Below are 7600 nucleotides of genomic sequence, written 5' to 3' on the forward strand. Positions count from 1 at the left end.
GCAGAAAGTTGCAAGATCCTCCTCTGGAAAAACAGAATGGTCCTGGGGGAAGACCTATAGACATTGATAATAGAGGTCTACAAGGAAAGAGCTGGTTCCCATCTCTATTGAAAGCTGGCAGCCAGCCAGTGCTGCCCTGGCACACAGAGCTGTTAATTAGTTTTTCGGGACCCACTCTACACATGGACAGTCAAGGATCTCCAAATATTTGAGGAAGCCCTCTAACATGCAATATAGACCAAAGCAAACAAAAAAAAGTAGAAGACTGGTGAGCAGGAAAAGGCTTTAAGGGGAAAAAAAACTTTAATAAGTAACTTTAGGAAGATGGGATGAGACTAAACTTATAAAACAAAACTAAGAAACTGAAAAAAAGTCGTATTTTAAGCATAAGGATTTTGTTATATTATACTTTATATCATTTATATCATATTTATAAATCTTAAATCTCCTTTATTTGTTTTTGTAAAAACGCAATTACACCAAAATTGAAAAGCTTTATTACTTACAAAAATATATATTATATTATTTATGTATGTTAATATATATTATATTATATTAATTTTCATATCTTCAATAGAACTTTTGATAAATGAAGAACATGAACAGAGCTCACAATTCGTGTGAATAATGAACAACCCAAAAATAAAGAACAGCTCTTGAAATTAAAATGACAATAGAAAAAAAGTCAACAGAGGGTTTTAAGACAAAAATCAAAGACTCTCCTGGCAAGAACAGGAAGATAAATAATTGGAAAATATAAAATAGAAGAAGGAAAATAAGAGAATCAATCTAGGATATTCAACATCTGAATAATCTTTGTTCCCAAAATACAGAGTAAAGCTCCAGCTACCATCTTATTTCTTTTCTTTTTGTTTCTTTTCTTCTTTTGGGGGGGGTGGTTAAAAAATTTATATTTATATTTAGCCAGCTGGACTCAGTTTAGATGATCCCAATTTTGTTGACAACATCCAAAGCATCATAGTCAAGAGCCAGTCGAATATATGCCTTCTCTCCATCCAACCTGATCAGGGTGTTGACCTTGGCCATATCAGTGTCATCAATTTTCTTCCCAGACTGTTTGATCTGGTGCTTGTTGGCCTTGACAACACAAGTGTGTTGTCTTCTATTTTCTTTATGACTGACTCAGTAGTCAGGGGAATTTGACGATGGCATAGTGGTCAAGCTTGTTTCTCCTAGGGATGCTTTTTGGAGGATATTTGGGCTGCCTTCAAAGACATAGTGTCTTGGACCATCAGAAGATAGGTGACATATGGATATTTTTTTGTGACTGTGGACACCTTTCAGTACCACTTTTTTAGCCTCCAAAGCCTTGGCTTTGGTTTTGGCTTTGGCTTTGGCTTTGGGAGGGGCAGAGTTTTCCTTCTTCACCTTGGGGACCATCTTCATAAGAAGATACCATCTTATTTCTCTTATTGCCTTTTTTAGCAAATCTTCTGAAGAAATGTATTTTCACCCACTAATTGAAATTCATTCCCTCCTCTCTCTCTGAATCTACTCCAGTCCAATTTTCACCTCACCACTTCCCTACACCTATTCTCATCAAGATCACCAAAAAAAATTTCACTGGTTCGTCCTCATCTCACTTTGTTTATCAGTAACACCTGACAGAGTTGATTCCCACCTTCTTGGAAAACTTTATTTTCCTTGTGGAACTACACACATACCTGCTTTCCTCCTACACCTTGGCCACTTCCTCTCTGTCTTTCCTGTTTCTTACTCATCAACCTGATCTCTAAATGTGGGCAAGGCCTCCAGACTCAACCTTTAGATTTCCACCCCTCTAATCAGTGTAAAATCTACACCCACTCCCTGGGCTATCTAGTCCTGTCTCATGGTCATATGGACCACCTGAATGCTGAAGGCTTCTACATCTATATCTCTCTAACCCACATATGTCACCTCAACATGCAGAGCTAAATATCAAACTCACAATTTACATCTTTATTTGGGCATGTAACAGACATCTCATACTTCCAGTGCCTAATTCCAAACTTCTAGCTTATATTTTCCTCCCTCTTCCCAGAAATAAAGATAAAAACAATCTTCACCTCCTGTACTTTTCTCCTTTTCAGTTTTTGGCAACTTCTTTTTTTAGGCTCATGCCAAAATCCTGAGTCATCTTCCTTCCTTTTATCTCACACCTCAGATATGGTCTGTCAGCAAAACATGACACTTCTACTTTCAAAACATATAAAGAATTCAACCACATCTCATAATCCTCACTGCCATTACTCTGGTACAAGCCACTATCACTTCTCTCTTGATTTGTTGCAACAGCCTCCGAAATAGTACATTTGCTTCTGTCTTTGCCCTCTTTCAGACTCCCAACATACCAGCCAAAGTGATTCCATTAAGACATATGTTAGATAATGTTATTCCTCTGCTCAAAACCCTCTAATGGTCTCCTTTCTACCTACAAGGCATAATTTGGGCCCCAATTGCTTTTAACCTCATTCCGTCCCACTCTCCTATTTGCTTCTTTTAGTTTGGTCACTCTGGCTTCCTTACTATTCCTAAAATACATCTGTACTTCAAACTTTATATTTTTTCTACCTAAATGGCTTTTCCCCCAGAGATCTACCTAGGTAACTTTTTGATTCCTCTGGTCTTAACTTAAACCTCACTCTCTCAGTGAAGCTTTTTCTGACCCCATATCTAAAATTGCAAATTTCACACACACCCCAAATAATAACTCCCTTCTTGGCCTTTTATTCCTCAGCATTTATCACTAACATACTTTTTAGTTTACTTATTTAACTTATCTATCTCTACCATTAGAAGGTACGCTCCATGAGAATAGGGTTTTTAGTCTTTGCACAGTTATACCCCAAGAACCTAAAAGAATTCACAAACCTCACAAAGACGCTTATTGATAAATGAAATAGCTAAGAAATAAGAGCCATAAATATTTCAAAGAAAGAATTCAAGAAATAATTTGTTAAAACTTAAGAACCTGTTTATAGGGACACCTGGGTGGCTCAGTCAGTTAAGTGTCTGACTTCAGCTCAGGTAATGATCTCATAGTTCATGGGTTTGAGTCCCTGTCAGGCTCTATGCTGACATTTCAGAACCTGGAGCCCACTTCAGATTCTGTGTCTCCTTGTCTCTCTGCCCCTCCCCCACTCACTCTCTCTGTCTCTCTCTCTCAAAAATAAATAAATATCTTTTAAAAATTTTTTAAAAAGAACTTCAGTTTACAAAATGACACCTGGTACCTTATTAACAAAATAAGACCCACAATAAGACACAACGTTATGAAATCCAAAATGTTAGATATTTAGAAAAAGATACTAAAACTTCCTGTAAGAAAATAACTGATTATATACAAGGAACTGGGAATTAGATTAGTATTAAACTTTTCAGAAGTGGTGCAATATACTAGAAAAAAAATGGAGTGTTTTTAAAATTCTGATAAAATTTTATTTCTAATCAAAAATTCCTTATCCAAATAATTTATTATGTAAATATGAAGGTTAAAAAAGACCATTTCAGGCATTTAAGATTTTAAAATAAATTACCTCCCATGTACTTTTTTTAGGAAGCTACTGGAGGATGTGCTTCACCAACATGAGGTTGTAAACCAAAAAAAAGTAAGGCATTAGATCCAGGAAATAAAGAATATAAAAAAAAAAAACATGCAAAGAGAATTTGGAGAATAGTGTGGAACAGCAAGTCTAAAGGTCAACGAGTTCAAATTGGAACAAGACAACACAAGGTTACAGTAGTAATCTCAAAGACAAAAGAACTGTTAGGTTACCTAACATTTTTATTCGTATTAAAGGAACTTTAATGTTTGGGAAGATTTCTATATTGGCATAGGAAATTAAGTGAACAACAACAAAAATCTATGTTATTTTAAACTCCAGGAAAAATAGAAAGCTTTAGGGGGAGAAAAGTAAAATCATTCTTGCTGGTTTTGCTGAGATATGTAGCATGTATAGAATCATGATAATTTAAATTCTGATTATTGAATTAACTAAAAGTTGTCTACACACACGCACACACACACACACACACACACACACACAAACACATAAACACAAACACACACACTGGGGAAGGAAAGTGTCTTAGCCTTGAATGCTCTGGAAAAATGGGGTCTGGGTCTGACAAAAGAATTTAAATAGTGAGGCTTGGGATGCCTGGGTGGCTCAGCTGGTTAAGTGTACAACTTCAGCTCTGGTCATGATCTCACAGCTCATGAGTTCAAGCTTTGCATCAGGCTCTGTGCAGACAGCTCAGAGCCTGGAGCCTACTTCAGATTCTGTCTATGTCTCTCTCTGCCCTTCCCTCATTCTCTCTCTCTCTCTCTCTTTCTCAAATATAAATAAAATATTTAAAGAAATTTTAATACTGAGATTTTATTGGAGAGGTACAAATCCAGGTCAATGAGTGACAGGAGTATATAAAGCAATGCAACATGATGGTAAGCAATAAAGGCCATTTGTTACATGTTGGCCTCTCATTGGTCAAAATTTACCCACAGATATAATTCTCCTTCATTTCTGAGTTGGGTTATCTGGTCCCTCCAACAGCCATTGGGAAGATGAATTTCACATTCCGAGCACTGGAATTTCATCTAAATCCAGATGTGGTAACAAGAGCCAGAAATGTTAAACCTTGTGTTAGTTGGCCCAGCTGTGCTTCTGGCAGCCAAGAGGAAGGGCCCAAGATTCCAGGGCAAATGACTGATTATCTCCTGGGAGCAGTATCACAGTCTGGGAGCTGGACATCACCCGGGAAACTGAGGAGGCAAATAAGACTTTTACCCAGTACAGAAAGTAAACAAATATTGCAGAAAAAGACTTCAAGGGAGCTAAATTCTAACTTTCTATAGTAGTATTTTGAGATCATGTCTAAATTTTTTTAATTTTTTTTGAAGTTTACTTATTATTTTGAGAGACAGAGAGAGAGAGAACATGAGCAGGAGTAGGGCAGAGAGAGAGAGAGAGAGAGAGAATCCCAAGCAAGCTCCACACTGTCAGTGCAGAGCCTGATGCAGGATTCAATCTCACAAACCATGAGATCATGACCTGAGCTGAAACCAAGAGTCAGACCCTTAAATGACTGAGCCACCCAAGCACCCTTAATGTCTAAATTTTTAAAATCAGAAAAGTGACAACTAGCTAGCTAGACAAATGGATAAAGAAAGAATGAGAAGCACCAGAAACACTAATTATCGAATCTGGTTGCCTCTGGAAATCACACATTTGTCCCTGCTCATGGGGCAAAGCAGGGACAGAACTGAATTATGGTTTGCATGATTAATCTATGTTCATGTATTAAAAATTACATTTCAGTTTAAAGTAGAATGAGTGAAAATTTTATATGGAAAGAAAAAGAGCAATGGTCTCTCAACAGACATGGCAGCCTCTGGAACTGCCACGTATACAGAGGTTGAACATGTGGGTGGGAATGACTGGAGATAAGCCTGGGGACATAGGATGAGGATGATTGTAAGTCATGCTAAGGATGCTTAACTTTATTCTGCAGGACTTGAGGAATCAGTGAAGAGTTTAAAGCAGGGAAGAGATGTGACCATCTTTGTATTTCAGAAAGAATACTCTGGCTGTACTTCAGAAAACACATTCAATGGAGAAAGGCTTGGAGGCAGAGAGTTGCTTTAAGAAGCTAATGGAATATCCAAATGGAAAGATAAAAGTTCCGAATTAAGTATAGTAGAAACAAAGAGAAGAGAGACCTATCAGTTCTTTAGGATCTGTAGACCAATTGGTACCAATCTGCCTTATGAGCCATAAGGAAGAGGTTAAGGATGAGAGAAACAGAAAGAAGCCAATCATCCCACATAGAAATCAAACATGCGGCATTACTCTTGGGAACATCATCCTAACTCATCTCTCTACGTAATCTAGTGCGAAATTCTCCAAAAGAGGTTTCTATTCCCTCAGCAAATCTATCATGCAGTCTACCAACTGTAGTCATAGTTATTTCTTGAATATTTTAAGTGAACATTTATGATGATTGCAATCACGCATTTCTAAATTACTAAGTGGGAGTAAGTTCCTGTGAAAGTGACCTCTTAAAGGAAGAAATATTTTTAAATGCTAACTCCTCCTCATATGACATTTCTTCCCTATAAAAAAAGTCTTGCTCTTACCCATACTGAGAGTGTTGTTTATGGCCCACTCATCTCATTTCTGTACGTCAGTATTTCTCCCCTCCTCCATACCCAGCAATTAAAGTTTCTTTTCCTTTCACTCCATTATGAAAACTGCCAATGAGTTTCTCTTCTAAAATCCCATTTTAACCATCTTATTTATTAATTAAAAATCTTTAGGCTTTTTATCTTCCCGTGCAGTAAATATATAGACACTGTATAGTATATTCTCTATATCACTATTACTGTTAATCATCTCAAATCTAAAAGGTATGATTATCGTCCTTATTCTATAGATAAAAAGATCAAAGGGGAAAAGGCAATTTTTGAATTAAAATTGAGTATCTTTCCACTTCTATTTTTCCCCTACTTCTATTTAGTCTGTTATCAAAGACCCTTCAAAACCCACACACTCCAAAGCTCTCTTCCCATTAGTCTCTTCTGAAATGTAGTTCTTAGGTGGAGGGATTTATGAGCCCCCTGGAACCCTATCTGGTGCCCATGAGTAGACTATACATGTACATAAGCACTTAAAAAGTATATAAATTTTTGCATTTATTTTTGTATGGTCATTTGTTGGAAGGTAATTCAAAGTATTTATCAATTATTTCACACTCCTTACCTTCAAGTACTTCAAATTTAGTTGGAGAAACAGACGCATAAACATTGACCAACAGGATCGTCAATGTCAAAATGCCAGCCGAAAAATATACAAAAACATTAATTAACCTGAGTGCATTTGCTATTTCTCAATTATTAAAATTCTGTTTTCTCAATGATGTCATGAAAATTTTGTCATGAAGCCAAACTCCAAAATATTTGATGATACTATAACACTTTCTCTTCTAGATTATATCTGAGGAGCATTTTTTACTACTGACTAATACACCATGCATCAAAATGGCTCTAAGATGAAAAACAATGTCAAATCAACGTACCATCTCAACATGCAATATCTCGTGCAGAGGACTAAAGCAGCCAACACTGCTTTGATCTGCATTGGCCTGGATTACCTAGAAAACAAAGTTGCGGCACAGACTAAGCTCTAATACTTTTAATGAATGTACAACACCAGGGAAGCATGAGGAAAGGAAAGGGGAAATGAGATAGTGAAGGACCAGAAGGAATACAAGATAATGTGTTACCTTGCTGGCCGCTGATATAAACTGTATTTCAAGAAGGCACATGCAGATGGTAGGCAGGTGACTCCTTTAGGCCACAGGGTATGTATGATACGACATAATACAACTTTAGGCTATACAGAGAAACCATGCCTTAGAGTAGTCCACTGGAAAGAAGAAGGGAGCTAAACCTTCTTTTTCCAGTTCCTTCCTGTCTCTTACCTCCCAGTGGACTTCTGGGTTTCATCACCCGTCTCCATAATGTTTTATCATATTTATCAAGTCTTGACTTCCTATCGAGACATGTGGCTGGTTGGCTTCAAGCAGAAGAATGATGTAT

General features: G+C 37.0%; 1 pseudogene; it reads right to left on the reverse strand.

The window, feature by feature from the left end:
* Positions 1-939: 939 nt before the first annotated feature.
* On the reverse strand, positions 940-2605 carry LOC101100230 (annotated as a pseudogene).
* Between the last annotated feature and the right edge of the window lie 4995 nt (positions 2606-7600).

Source organism: Felis catus, chromosome B4, assembly GCF_018350175.1.
Source record: "Felis catus isolate Fca126 chromosome B4, F.catus_Fca126_mat1.0, whole genome shotgun sequence".
NCBI classification, from domain to species: Eukaryota; Metazoa; Chordata; class Mammalia; order Carnivora; family Felidae; genus Felis; species Felis catus.